Source organism: Protopterus annectens, chromosome 12.part0 (genome assembly GCF_019279795.1).
Source record: "Protopterus annectens isolate FY-2018-M chromosome 12.part0, PAN1.0, whole genome shotgun sequence".
In the NCBI taxonomy this organism is placed as follows: domain Eukaryota; kingdom Metazoa; phylum Chordata; order Ceratodontiformes; family Protopteridae; genus Protopterus; species Protopterus annectens.
The window spans coordinates 1,172,779,762-1,172,795,969 of NC_056746.1; positions in this window are offsets into that span (position 1 = coordinate 1,172,779,762).

Here is a 16,208-nt window from a genome sequence, read left to right on the forward strand (position 1 = left end):
ATTCCTAATCATGTCCACCCTCATCACACCCAGTGCAAATGTTAACATAAATTGATTAAGGTTAGAGCTGCAACAGATCCTGGAAACTCTCTCCCTATAAGCCAGACAAATGTTATCTGGAAGGCTATGGAGCACAGCATTATGGAACTCATTAACAGAGACATTATAAACCTGCAAACACTGCACCATACCCACTTAGGTTCTCTAAAGGCCAGATCATGGCTCCTACACCTAGTAGACTTTAAGCCAGTTAACAAGGCTATAGGTGAGGGAGGGGAGGTCCACACAGCCAAGCTATAGCTCACCAGCAATTCATACCCATCACACATTCTGGTATTATACATAACTTCAACAGACTGACCATAAACAATTGTTAGATGATGGATTGACAACTGACGCACAAATGTAGGACACACAGTAACATTTGCAGCCTCCATGTACAATTATATGCAAGTAACAAGTGGTATTCACCTGCACTCAGTCCTGGGACCACTCCTGTTTGGCATATAGCTTTCTTAGGTACAAGCAAACACAGTAGGGATATTTCTGCCCATGTCTGATGAAAATGCATACTGTGGGCTATACTTTATTCTCCAGATGACGCACACATCCTCCAAAAGGGTATCATAGAGACAGATACCTGGTGTCGCCAGAGTACCATATAGGTAGTAGCCCCCAAAATGTGGAATGGGTACTAATGTATACATAGAGCCATGTGTTTAGTCATCTCTCCTTTGATAATCACATTACCAAAGGGTTTTGGAAATCTCTCTGTGGAGCACATAAGCAATAAAGGGTTTGCATGCAGATCTGCAGAGGTTGTTGCACACCTATAATGATTAGTCATCTTTGCCAGACTTTGCTTGTTTTGGAACAGGATGCAAATATACCTCAAGCATAAACCCTCACTCACACTCTGCAATAGAAACCGTGATGAGTGGATGTGAAACAGAAGACGTAGCCCAGGGATCACTGCAGTGGCTAAGCTTGTCACAAGCATACAGAAGTGACCTAAGGTCTGGAAAGTGCCAGCACGCCCTGGCAAAGCTAACAGATACTTTTATGGAGAAAGCAGAGTACCCACCTATGAAAAAATGGAGGTCACATGTATGTATATGGCTTTGCCCCACAGCTACCTTACATGTGTTATGCATATACAGTTGTCATTGTGATATGTCATACACTAGAAAAATCAAAACCCACTCCACATTGACTAACAGTGTCATACACTCTCACACACCTGGAACACACACACAGTTAGCAAGTGTGGGATTCAAACTCCTACCTAACTACATTATGATACTACAGCAGTATGCATTCACACGACACACTATACACATTACTGGGATTACACCTTCCCACAGGTGTATTTGTAGGATGGTGACATCATCAGACTTGACAAAGATGAGTATGTCACCTTTAAGGGGTGTGAGTAGTCTCCAAAATGGCTGCTCCCTCACCAGGGAGAGACAGACAGCCACACAGAGTAGGCACGTGCAGGATTCAAACCCCTACCTACCTGTGCTATGATCCTACAGCAGTATGCATTTACACAACATGTTATACACATTACTAAGATTTCACCTTCCCACAGGTATATTTGTAGGATGGTGACATCATCAGACTTAACAAAGATGAATATGTTACTTTTAAGGGGGGTGAGTAGTCTCCAAAAAGGTTGCTCCCTCCCCAGGGAGACACACACACTTGGCAAGTGCAGAATTCAAACCCCCACCTAACTACATTATGATACTACAGCAGTATGCATTTACACAACGCGCTATACACATTACTGGGATTTCACCTTCCCACAGGTGTATTTGTAGAATGGTGACATCATCAGACTTGACAAAGATGAGTATATCACTTTTAAGGGGTGAAAGGTTGCTCTCTCCCCAGGGAGAGACAGACACACACATACACAGTTGGCAAGTGTGTGTGTGTGTGTGTGTCTTTCGGCTTTTCCCGGTTAGGGGTCGCCACAGCGGAACTCCGGTCCGCTAATGATTGGCAGTAGAGTTTTTTTTACATGGCTTGCCGGACCGGGCGCAACCTTCAACAAGAGAAGGAAGGCCCATTCCGCATGTCGTCACACAGTAGGCGCTTTAACTGAGAATCCCGAGCCGACCTACGGTAACTGTGAACCCCACACAAGCGCTACCTTTGCAGGGTACTTAATCCAAACTAAGTACTTCTTTACAATTCAGCAAGAAATATGGAGTTACAGGGTGCAATACAGACATTACTCGCTGACAGTTTGCCCAAAGTTTTTTTTCACATTTGCTAACCTCAGCAGGCTTATCATACTAGGTGTATTGTGAGTGTATTGTATGCATAGGCCATGACCATATCAACCACATGCTGGCACACACAGGGTCAAACCAGCGGCTAAGCTATATCAACGCAATACTGGACAATGCAGTCAAGAGGAGTAGGGTCATACAAGCACAACACCAGCAGTCTCATATAGACCTACAATATAAGCACCAGCAAAACACACACATAAATACACATTACCATACTCGGAGAATACAAATATTAATCTGAAAAAGAGAGAGTGTCCTCCTAAGCAGACAAGCAAGCAACATGCACCTCCAAGCACATGCCAAAAAACACATAATACACCAAAGCATTGTGCCTCACAACAGGCCATAAGGCAAAACAACATACCCAACACACTAGTAATAGGTGACTCCATAGTAAGGCACACAGATGTTCCACTCACTAGGCTGGACAAGGGGAAGGTTACTGTCAGTTGTCTGTCAGGTGCTATGATCCATCACATAACACAAGCACTTAGATCACTCCAGAACAGGTACATATATGATGCGGTCTTTGTACATGTCAGTGTGAATGATCTGAGACATACCTTCCAGGACAATATGACAAGAGATATGTAGTAGCCGTATGATCATGTAGCCCAGGCTGGTATGACCCTGACCTTGAGTAGCAGCTTACCTTCACCTACATGATACTGCAATATAACAGAAAGGTGATAAACTTCAACAATTGGCTGAGCTTCTGGTGTCATTCAAAGGGTATCCAGTCTGTCTGCCTGGGATGACATGATAGACATGATTCGTTGCTTCGCTTGATATGGTTTGCACCTGTCACCCCTATGCTTCTGAATACTGGCCAATGCTCTTGCTATCCCCATATTACCTTTTTTAGGCAAGGCTCAAAGGTTCATAGGTTCATAGGTTTATAGGTAGGTACTAGGCTATCAGCCCTGGGAACTATACAAGCCCAGCCTAAAAAGGTACCCTTGCTTTTGCCACCCAAGAAAATTATTTTCCTATGCCACTGTTGAGCAGAGCCACAGAGGTGATCCCCGGGGTGAATTTCCTATTTCCCATCCAATCATCAAGATTTTTCTTGAAGAGTGCTAATGAGGAGCTTTGTTTGATATATATAGGTAGTTTATTCCGGAGTATGAGAAGTCTCTGGGACAGGAATCTATCCCTCCGGCATGTTTTGTTTATTGTGGTGACAATGTTTAGGTCGCTAGAGCGTGTAGCTCAGAGGGATTGGGATTTCTTTAAGTGAAGCATGTCCAACAGCTCTGGGTTTGACATAGCTTTGCATGTTAGGCAGAGATCACCTCTGAGTAGGTGATATGTGACGGAGTAAAGCTGGAGTTTTTTGAGACGGTCTGTGTAGGGCATCTGTTTGAGGCCGGTAATCTTCTTTGTGAGGTATTTCTGTGGCCTTTCCAGTTGTTGTAGATGTCTTGTGAGGTACATTCCAAAAGGGGAGTTGTACTCTATAATGGGTCTAATGAGTGATGAATGGAGGTGAACAATGACCTCTTTTTTTCTGGATGAGAAACCTTTTGTGATGAGGTGTGCCACGTAGAAGGATTTCCTGACTACTGTGGCGCTGTGATTATCAAAGGAGAGACTACTGTCCACCTGTGTCCCAAGGTCTCTTATCACACTTTCGGTGTTAAGTATACTACCGCCTATGTTGTAGTTCATTTGTACAGAGTTTTTACCAAAGGGGATGACAAAGCCCTTTTTGGCATTGAGCTTGAGGCCATGGCTTTGACACCAGGCATCTGCCTCAGTGAGGCCCTTTTGTATGATGTCCACATCGTTAGGAGTTTCGATTATGGCTCCTGGTTTGCAGTCATCTGCAAACTTCATTAGCCAAAGACCTTCTGTGTTAGCCTGTACTTCAGAGAAGTAGATACCAAACAGGAGAGGACCCAGGACTGAACCCTGTGGTACTCCACTTGTCACTGGTCTGAAGTCAGATTTGGAGTCTGCTACTTTCACAGTGTGGGTTCTGTCAGTGAGCCAGTTGGCAACCCATCTTGTGACACAGGGATTTATACCTAGTTTAGTGAGTTTATCTATAATTCCAGAGTGGGGGATGGTGTTGAAAGCCTTGGCAAGATCTAGATAGGCTGTGTGAACCAACTTACCCTTGTCTACAGCTTTGGTGACTGCTTCAAAGAAGTATATCAGGTTTAGGAGACATGATCTGCCTTTTACAAACCCAAACTGGGTGGGGTCCAGAGTTTGGAGATTACCAATGTCTTTGTTCATAAGTTCCATGATGATACATTCCATGACCTTGCAGACCAGGCTCATCAGGCTAATGGGGCGGTAGTTCCCAGGGTCCATGGTGGCTCCCCCTTTGTGGAGTGGGATAACCATCACTGTGCACCATTCAGCAGGCACAAAGCCTGAGGTGAGGCTATGATTGAACATGGTACTTATGTGGGGTGCCAGTTCCTTCTGTATTTCATGTAGAACGCAGCCTGGGATGTTGTCTGGTCCCATGGATGCTGTATTCCTGGCTTTGGAAAGTGTGGTTCCTACCTGTGCAGCCATGATTACAGGAACTTTGCATTCTTCTGGTATAGAGATGGGCTTTTTAATGGGTGAGAGGGAGGTAAAGTTAGCACTGAACCTATCTGCTAGGATGTTGGCAATATCGGTTGGGTCTGTATATTTAGTGCCATTGTGCTGTAACTCAGAGCAGATCTGAGTGTTGCCATTGAGGTTCTTGACATAGCTATAGAATGCTTTGTGGTTGTCTTTAGAATCAGTGGCGATTTTGTTTTCGTAACTAGCTTTGGAGGATTTTATCAGGGATCGCAGCTTCTTATTGAGGCTGACCAGGGACCTCCTCCACTCATGGGATTTTACTCTCTTTTGCAGCAGTTTCTTCCTTCTGTTGTACAGTTTGTTTATGGCAGGGGACCACCAAATTGGCTTCCTTTTTTTGGAGGATAGCGTCTTTGTTCTGTTTGGGATAGCACAATCCATGCACTCATGTAAGTGCTTATAAAGTGGAATTGTGTAGGATTCAGTAGTCGTAACTGTACTGTCCATCTGCATGGGTGTCATGAAGTTCACCACTTCTGTCTTAAGAAGCATGAAGTTGGCTTTGGAGAATTTTTTTACCATGGTTTCCTTAATGGGGGCTGGGAGCAGAATGTGGATATCTAGGGTAATTAGCTTATGGTCAGATTGGACCAATAAGGGGTTGACTTCAGGTGTGGAACACTGGTCACTCAGGACAAACCAAACCCCATAACCAACACAAATAACCACAAAGTGAGCTAAATGCTACAAATTGCAAGAAGTCTCAGCCTCCAAATGCACACACTCGAGGCACTTCTCAGTATGGAGAATATTCATATCTGTACAGTAGCAGAAACCTAGCTCAAGGCTCCAGAGAGCACACCAGCACTACCAGGATACTACTCATTCCATACCTTCCAGCATCAGAACCTGGATCATAGCACATAGGGCGGGGATGTATCCATATTCATCAAGGATACCTACACCTCTCTCTACATCCTCTCTACAGGATATGTACCCATAGAATGTTGCACAGCAACGTTCTTCCCACTGCACAGGGGTAGGGCCACAACAGACCCTTGGCATTCCCGCTCTATGAGCCTGATGAGTCTGATCTGCAAGGCAATGGAGCCAATCATAATGGAGGTCAACAATAAAGACATTGGGAACCTTCATACAGTTGAGCACACCCAGTTTGGCTTCATCAAATGCAGATCATGCCTCCTGAACTGAGTGGATTTCTTTGAGACAGTTACCCAGGCTACAGATGATTCAAAGGAGCTCCACACAGCCTACCTATACCTTGCTAAGGCCTTTGACACCATTCCCCAGTCAGGTATCATAGATGAACTCATCAACCTGGGCATAAATCCATACATCACAAGATGGATTGCAAACTGGCTCACAGATAGATCCCACAAATTAAGAGTTGCTGGCTACATGTCAGACTCTAAACCAGTAACAACTGGTGTCCCCCAGGGTTCAGTCCTGGAGCCCCTCCTGTTTGGTATATACTTCTCAGAAGTACATGCCAACACAGGAGGGTTGTGGTTGACTAAGTTTGCTGGGAACTGTAAAGTGTTTGCCATAATAGATTCCCGGATGACACAAATATTCTCCAGAAGGGACTCTATGAGACAGATGTGTGGTGTCAGAATCATGGCCTCAAGCTCAGTGCAAAAGAATGCATAGTAATCCCCTTTGGGGAAAACAAAGTACCCACAAACTACCACATAGGTGTTACCCCCTAAAAACTGACAAGGTAATAAGGGATCTGGGGACACAAGTAGATAGTCATCTTTCCTTTGACAACCATGTTGCCAAAGTGATTAGGAAATCCTATGTGGCCCACCTAATCAACAAAGGGTTTGCATCAGGATCGAAAGAGGTAGTGGTGGCCCTCTACTCTTAAGTCATCAGACACATCATTGAGTACACTGCACCATTTTGGATGTACTTGACCAGGCATATCCAGCAGCTGGAGCAACCAAAGAGGTACCTCACCAAGAGGATTACTGGCCTCAAACAGTTGTGTTATGCAACACAACTGGAAAAACTAAATCTGTTCTCTGCTGCGTACCGCCTACTCAGAGGCAAACTCTGCCTAACATACAGAGCCATGTCCAACACATAACTGTTGAACATGCTCCATCTAAGGAAAACAAAATTGAGTCGCACTACACACACCAGGGATATGAACCTCATCACAACAATGAATACAACATGCTGGTGGGATAGAGTACCATCCCAGAGACTTGCCTTACTGTGGAACAGAGTCCCAATGTACATCAGACAGAGCCCATTGCTGGCACTCTTCAGTAGGAACCTTGATGAGTGGATGGGAAACAGACAGTTCATGCCAGGGATCACATCAGCAGCCCCACTAGAAAGGGGCTTATGGTACTAACTATTAGAACTAGGGCTTAGGAGACTAACCAATGGGGTGGTGAAAGCTGCACAACTTGCCTAGGCTAATATATGCCTTCGTGAAGATAGTCTACTACATACCTATGAACCTATGTGACAGGTATATGTCTACAGATAGTAGATGTGTACTTCATTGTACAGTCATGTTGTACAGCAGGCAAATGTACCACATACACTGTAATGCTTACCGATACTGGTGGCTATTATGTACAGTGGGTGAGATGGCACCTCTTGTCTTTTGTGCCATTGGGATGTGTGCTGGGTGGGACAGTCCTGGATGGCTCCCTGTCATGGTCACCCTCTTACACACATCTCTGCCCATTCATCTTTGGCTTATTATACTGTGTTCCCCCTACATATATAAGTACATAGGTATGTAATAGGCTATCTGCCTGAAGGTATATATTAGTATGGCCAGAGTGTGCAGCTATCACCACACCTGGGGTTAGTTCCCTTTGCCTTTGTGTAGTAGAGCTGATGAAGTGATCCATGGTGTGACAGTTCAGTTTCACATACACTTATCAAGGCTCCTCTGGAAGAGTGTCAGTGAGGGACTCAGCTTAATGTAGGTTGGGAGCCTGTTCCAAAGCAAGGTAAGTCTGTGAGTTAGTAATGTATCCCTCCAACATGTTCTATTTATTGTTGTGATGATTATATCCCTAGAGCATGTGGCACAGTGAGCTTGGGTTTACTTCAGATAGAGTATGTACATCAGTTCTGCATTGGATATGGACCTGTCTGTTGGGCAGAGATCGCCTGAGTAGATGGTATGCAACAGAGTACAGATTGAGTTACTTCAGTCTTGTTGCATGGGGCAAATGTTTGAGGCCAGTAATCCTCTTGTTGAGGTACTTCAGTGGTCTTTCTAGCTGCTGAAGGTGCCTCATCAGATTCATCGCAAGTGTGTCGTGGTAGTCTCTGATGGGTCTGATGACTGATGAGTAGAGGGAACCTCCTTTGACCTACATGCAAAGACTTTTGCAATTTGTGGGAACACATAGCATGATTTTCTAACCACTTTGTGAATGTGTTTCTGAAAGTAGAGATGACTATCCACATGTGTCCATAGATCGCTTATTATTACCTCCATATTTAGGGTGTTGGCACCTATGTGGTATTTGTATGACTGTAGCTCGAGGCCATAATTTTGACACCACATCTGTTTGATTGAGACCCTTTTTAAGGATGTCTCTGTTGTCCCAAACATCGATTATGACAACCTTTTTGCAGTCATCCACAAACTTTGCTAATCATAGCCCTCATGTGTCTGACTGTACTTCTGAATAGTATACACCAGACAGGAGGGGTCCCAGGACTGAGCCATGGGGGACAGCAGTTGTTACCAGCTTACAGTCCAACATGGAGTCCACAATTCTTACCTTGTGGGATCTATCTGTGCCCCAGTTGGCAATCCATCAGATGACATACGTGTTTATGCACAGGTTGTTTATTTTGTGGATACGGCATGTGTGTGGGATGTTGGAAAAGGGCTTTTCAATGCCTATGTAGGCTGTGTGGAGCTCATTTCATTGATGTATGTTCTGGGTGACTGCCTTGAAAACTGTCTAGCAGGTTTAGGGACCATGATCTGCCCCTGACTAAACCAAAATGGGTAGGGGTGGGTGTTTGTAGGATCCTAATAGCTCTGTTTATGAGTTCCATAATGATGTACTCCATGACCTTGCAGATCAGGCTTATTAGGCTTATAAGAAAATAGTTCCCATGGTCTGTTGTGCACCAACACTTGTGTAGTGTGCCAAATGTTGCTGTAACCCATTCAACAGTTTCATATCCTGTACAGAGGGTTAGTCTCAACAGACTGTTCAGGTGCAGGGTCTGTTTGTTTTGGAGTTCACATATGACACAGCCAGGGACACCATGTCATCCCATAGGCGCCGTGTTTTTAGGTTTGGATAGAGCTGTTTAACCATTGTATATGTGATTTCTGGGTTTTCACAATCTCCAGGTATGGTAATGGGCCCTTTTGTCAGTGAGAGGGGGGTAAATATGTATGAACCTGTCTGACAAGATGTTGGCAATGTCAGTCGTGTACATGTATTTGTTTACACTTTGCACTGACTCAGAACATATATGAGTTTGCATTGATATTTATGACATAGCTAAAGAAAGCTTCATGGTTCTCTATGGAATCTTTGGCAATATTTTTGGCAGAGCTTGGCTTGGATAATGTTAGGAGTGCTCATTGTTTCTTGATGATTCTGATCGGAGATTTATTGATCTTCTTTGTATTTTAACTTTCTTTGAACAACTTAAGTACTTGTATTACATAGTTTGATTATGACAGGGGTCCAATATATTATATGGGTATGTTTTCATATCACTGTGTGCGCAAGGCAGGATTGGTGAATAGTGACATGTGTCTGAAGTAAGAACTGCAACTGCCAGGTGTGTGTGGCCCACTGCTGTACTCGGACATGGCCTAAGTGTGTGAGCATGCCCAGTATGACCTTACCTTTCAGTATGTTGTTGACTGACATTTGCTTCATTTGTTTAAGTGTGTGAGCATGCCCAGTATGGCCTTTCAGTATGTTGCTGACTGAAATTTGTTAAATTTGTTTGTGTGTGAGCATGCCCACTATGGGCATATATACTATATGTGTGTGACAAATTAAGTTGGTTTTTACTTCAGGGCTCACCTTTGTGTTGTACATCGACAGGAAGCATGCTGTGCCTGCAGAGCTTCCATGAGTCAATTTGCATAGACTTATCAACATTTCTACATACAGGGAGAACAGCTATTATTTTGTACATTTCTACCCAGGGGGGCACACCTGATTGTTACTGTAGGTGTACATAGGATGAGAGGTACACCTGACACTTATACACATTTGCTAGGCCTGCACTGCTATGTCAGGTACTCCATTTCAGTCTGTACTGTTGCCTATCGTACTGGCTTGAGGCATACCACTGTACTACAGACCTTAGCTTCCAATTACACGCATATTAGTTTGTGACTTCATAGCCTACCCAACCCACATCACACTGCCTGGCCTGCTGTTATCTGTCTGCATAGGCCTGGGGGGGTGGTTACCCATATGCCTCTTCAGAGTGCATGATATAGCATTTGTTTGTGTTTGCGTTTGTCTACAATTGTCCTGCTGGCTGTGACTGTTAGGTATGTGACCCCCCCCCCCAACTGGTATGTGTGAGTGACTTAAGTTGTGTCTGTGCCAGTGAAATGCTGTCATGGCTTAGTGGTTCAGTACTGTGACTATAGTGCACAGTATCCTGAGTTCGAGCCCTGTCACTGCTTTTTATTTTCCTGCTGGGCAGACCTGACTGGTTAAGGAACAGTAAAGCAGGTGTGAGCATGTTTACCTGACTTTGCCCGACTTTGCCCAATGTTGCCCAACTTTGCTCAACATTGCTCAACATTGCCTGACGTTGCCCGATGTTGCATTGGTTAGTGCGGTGCACAGCTATGCGCAAATGTATTTAAATATGCTCAATACTAGTAAAATGTGCTTAGCAGTTCTTTATATTGCTTAAAATAGGGCACTCATGCCTCAGGTGGTGCTGCAGAGCTGCACATAGTACACTCTCTATACATGTTTGAAAACAGGTAGTGTCAAGTTAGGCATCCCTTTTACTGTATGTGCGAGTCAGAGAGAGGTGTCATTTCCAGGGTTCCTACAGAGTCAGTGTATGTGCTATGGGTTGCCTCTTTGCCAAGGCCAGGGCATACTGGGCACACCTCCTTCTGCCTACTGGGGCAGGCTCAGGTTGTCCCTCCTCTGTGCAGGCCTTGGCAATGGTGGGGAGGCTGTTTGACCCTGCCCCATGCTGTTCCTGCTTCAGCTGTTTCCGCAGGATCATATTGTGTAGCATGGCACATACCATAACAATTTGGGTACATGTAGTTGGTGAGTACTGCAAGCCTCCACCAGATGTGTCCAGGCACCGGAACTGTGACTTGAGCATCCCAAACATATGCTGAATTATGTTTGTGCGTGTGCCTCATTATGGAGTTCTTGTTCAGGTGTGTGTGCATTTCTGATGGGTGTCATCAGCCATGGCTCCAGTGTGTATCCAGCATCCCCTACTAGGTGACCATAGGGAATGTCCCCATTGGCAAATAAGTGGTACAGCTGGGTCAGATGCCAAATGTGGGAATCGTGATAGCTTCCAGGGCATCCAGCACACACATTCATTATTATGTCCTGGGCATCGCATACAAACTGGTAGTTGATGGAGGGGAAGCCCTTGTGGTTGATGTAGACCCTACCCCGCTCACCGGGTGGTGCTTTGATGTGTATGTGCGTGCAGTCTATTGCACCCACTACCTCTGGGTATTCTGCTATTTGGTGGAAAAGATGCATATTGCTGGCCAATGCCTCATGGGAATTGAGGAAATATACATGGTCACCGACATGTGCTGACATGGCATCCAGGAACTGGTGGAGTACCCTGGATGCTGATGCCAGTGAAATCCCCATCATATCAGCAGTTGGTCTTTGGAAGGTACCTGTAGCTAATATTCTTAGGCCAAACACATACCTTGGTATCCACTGGGATGGGTTCCCCTCTGTTGGTTCTTTGTGTGAGGCATGGCCGGCGCAGCTCAACAATTTGCTGTAGGAGGTCTCTGTCAACCCTATAGCGCTCCACTATCTCCAGCTCTTCTAGCACCTGGTAGGTTACCCTGGGTCTGTACACTCTTCTCCGTCTCCTCACTGTGGGTTGCTCAGCAGCATTCACAACATCACCACTCTCAGCACCTTGCACATGTTGGTTTATGATAGCAAGAGTAGCCCCTAACATTTTGTCTGACTTAAGCTTTTTAAGCTTTCCCTTTTTGTATACTGCAGTGTTGCAGAGTTTTTGAAAAAAAATGGGGGAATGGTGTTTGCAGAATTTAAAGTGCTGGGCTGGGCTGGGCTAGTGTACTGCCTGTGTAATTGGCTGATTCTGATATATTTCACCTGGCAGCTCTGCTAGTTCACCTTGGTTAACTTCCTACTACTTCTTTTCCTTCCTTTTGCCTTTCTGTTTCCGCCCGGGGGGAAGCGCCACGCAAACAAGAGCAAACACGCGCACACGCATGCACACGAGCGCACACACTGTGTGCATGTTTGCAAGGAGTTTCCTATCTTTTAACAGTGTGCACCTTTGGTTTGAGGTTTTCAAATAGGACAACTGTAGGCACACCTCTTGCAATCCTGAGCAACTCAGGGCAAACACAAGCCACTGTGCTCCAATTAGCTTACATCCTGTCTGACACACCCCCTCATGATTTCACCTATATTCTAGTCTTCTACTCACCTACTCCTACTCTTACACTCTTGGGACATGCCTCACATGCTGGGGAAAATTGGGATTCCCTATCCTTATCCTCATTTGCATAGGATTGCCTAGTAATGCATGGTTATATCTCTCATACTGAGCTCCCCCCCCCCCCAGCAACCACTAGTCAGTGGCCATTTTTTCTTCAGCCTGCCATTCATCTGCATGGCAGAATAAGCTTTTTAGTGAAAATGCCTATTTTTGGCTTTTTTAAATTATTTTCTTGTTTTTATAAGCACTGCACGTTTGCGCGGTGCTGCGCTATGCTTAAACATTGGAGATCGGGGAAAAAAAAAGTTAAATTTTTATATTTTTAAACATTTTAAAATGCCAATGGCCATTGGCATGCTTCCTCAACTGTATGCATCCTTTATTTGGAGCTGTCATAGCTCCGTTTAGCTATTTGCAGAAATGTACTCCGTTACCAACCGAGTACATTTCTGCAGCTAACACTAATCTTCCACGGACAGGTTAGTGTTTCCTGGATCACAAATTTACCTCATTTACATGGCTTTCACCAGCAAATGAGGTAATTTGCATACCATGGCACTGTATGTGCAAGAGTAGCTTTAGCAGCTCTCGTATACACCCCTGCCAGCTGTTCCTGGATGGCACGGCAGACATATTGCCAGCGTGAGCTAGTACACTCTTCTTGCACTCCGTGCAAGCTTTCGAGAATCCGGGGGATTGTTTTTTGAAGTTTGCAAGACAGATGCGTGTAGTTCGAGGCTGAGCAATTTTGGAGATGTAGCAAGAAATCATTTTCATTTAAGATAAATTGTTCACTTTTCTCTGAGGTCGGGCAATATCAGTAAGATGAGACAGTATGCAAGGCATGGCCTCTCTGAGTGAGGTGCTTACCCACCTGCATAAGGAACATTTTAAAATACATAAATTTAAATGTTTGCATATTTGCATTAATTCATAGGGCTTAGTTGTGTTGTGATAATCATTACATATCTTGGTGTGCATGACTTTAGAATTTCAGGCATTTGCTATATAATCTAGTTGTTTTCAGTTTTTTGTTTATTCAGTAAGTCCTCCTGTGGTGGCAGAATCAAAATATGTGTTTACTCAACTGTGCTACATTATTTTTTATGAAGTAGGTTCCACAATATTTCTTTACATATTACAATTTCTAGTATATCCATTGTATTGGCCAATTTGTTTCTATGTACAACAAATAGTTTCACCCAAGCCCACTTCATTAAGTTGGACACTTTGTTGCAGTGGATTTTGTTCAGTCTATCATATTCTGCAATATCTTAAGAACCAGTGCTTTTACATTTCTTGACTTGAGATTGTATGCGTAAGCTCTCTGTGCTACTAAATGGTATCCTGACAGACAGATTAAATAACAGTATCTTTGCAGAAAGTTACAAGACTGTGCATTTTACCATAAAATTACCTGCCTTTCTTTAACAAAAAGAACTTCTGTTTACAGAGACTTGTGTACTTCATCATTACAGAAACAGTTCTGCATGACAGCCCTTTCTCGGTACAACTAGATGACAAGAAAGGAGAGTGCTATATGAAAGAACATTTCTTCAGAAAGTAATAAAATGGTACAGTTAACCACAAGTTTACTTAACTGCAGTTACATGATGGTGTTGACCTAAAAGAACTGAAGGAGGGAATCTGCTCTACAGCCCTTAGAATCTGGATGCAAGCTTGAGCGACTGTTGCTATAGTAACACATGCTCATGCTTTTATCTACTTTTCAGAAGCTGCTGCCTTTTTTCACTTGCTTTTCTTTCTAGTTGACAGCCTCTCTAAAGTAAAACTAAATGAATCTATTATTAAATGCACATTGTTCTAATTTTCAGAACTTGAGAATTATTTCAATTTATTTATTTCAACTTGTTAACACTTATGTCTGCCTTGGCAGAGCTCATTTGAAAGAGGCCCTGGGAAGTTCAACAACAACAAAGTATAATATGTAAAATATACAGCATGTGAAAGTATGTCAAGTAAGAAATGTGAAGTATTAATAAGTGAAATATACCTTAGATTACAACAGGCATAGCAGGGTCGTAAATTTTAGTCAGATATTACATATGGCCTATAAAAATAATACATCAGTGGCATGACATACTGTGTGATTACCTCCCACCGGTCCTACATGAACAATGGCAGCCTTGCAGTTTGGGATTGTTTAGTAATTTATATATATATATATATATATAGAGAGAGAGAGAGAGAGAGAGTGTAATATTAGTGCAACAGAGGAGTACATAGTTATATACAAGCTCAAGGGCTATGTACATATGTGCAAAAACAGTTACATGCTTCCCAGCTAGGCCTTGAGAATATATTTTGCATTCTGCCAGAAATCTTGAAGAAGGGATATAATATGCCATATTTGCAATGACACTTACAGGGTCAGTAGTACCAATGCAAAATAAGCTTGATCTTTTCTAGATAAGTACAAAACCTTGTTCTATATGGTTGGAACAAAATTGTATTAAGAACTCAACAGGATAGGAAGAAACTAACTATGTGGTTACTGATCTAAAGAAAAAACCAACAAAAGCCTTAAAGTTAGACTTGCCTTATCCTTTGGTCATTGAGAAAGTACATCATACCATACGCTCATTCAGGATAGATGTCAACAGACCAAGACAGCTTGTATTTAAACTGCTAATATTTTATGATAAACACTTTAATCTTAAACCTGCAAAAGGAGACAAATCCTTTCATCTACTGGGACAGGCAGTGAAGCTATTGTGGGACTTCACTACTACATTGCCTCTGAAGAAATACACATTCACTTATGCCAGACATACCTACCATCAGAATTGCACCCACTGGCAGAAATGAATGTGGAGAGATCCTGTGTTACCCTGGAGGTAGCAGTGGCCTTCCTAGAATCTCAGGTAAAAAAAAAATCACTTACTATCAAAACTCAAGTTCCTGTTCCATACAAGCCAGTTGAAAGTCAATGGAACTGAGTGCCCTAATAAACAGTACTCACTGGCGGAGTAATTTTATGTCCCCAGTAGTGGTGATAATTTAGAGGTCCATCCAACCAATCTAATGAAGAAACCCTGAGTAAATTAACTCCTCCCTAGAGACTTGTTTTTGGATAACAGATCAAATAGTTTGCCATTTGATGACCTAGGGAACTTGGACATGACCTCCCATGCAAGCGATCACCAGTTCTCAAAGCTATTCCATCTACCACCCCTATCAAACTGAAATTTACTAAAGAAATTCAGAAATATAAAGGTCCTAAATAATGTAGGGAAGAGTAAATCCAGTAAAGACTACTGGTTGGCTAACAAAGAAGCTAAGAAAGAACTTGCAATAGCAAATAATAGGGCATTGGAGGCACTCTACCAATTTCTGGAAAGTGACTCAGTAAGTGGCACGAAGAAACTATATCAGGTTGCAAGGGAAAGACAGAAAGATAAAAAAAATAGTCAGACACCCTTCATAAGGGATACCAGCAACAACCTGCTTACCAGTCCATAGGACATCAAAGGCAGATGGAAGGAGTATTTCCAGCAGCGTCTGAATGAAGAAAACCCCACAGAAGCTGTACTGTCCCAGAAACAGCCTATGATGAGAGAAGAAGAGGAGTCCACCTTAGAAGAAGTAAGAACAGCACTAAGGAAAATGAAGTTAGAGAAAGCAGCAGGCTCAGATGAGGTAACAGGAGAT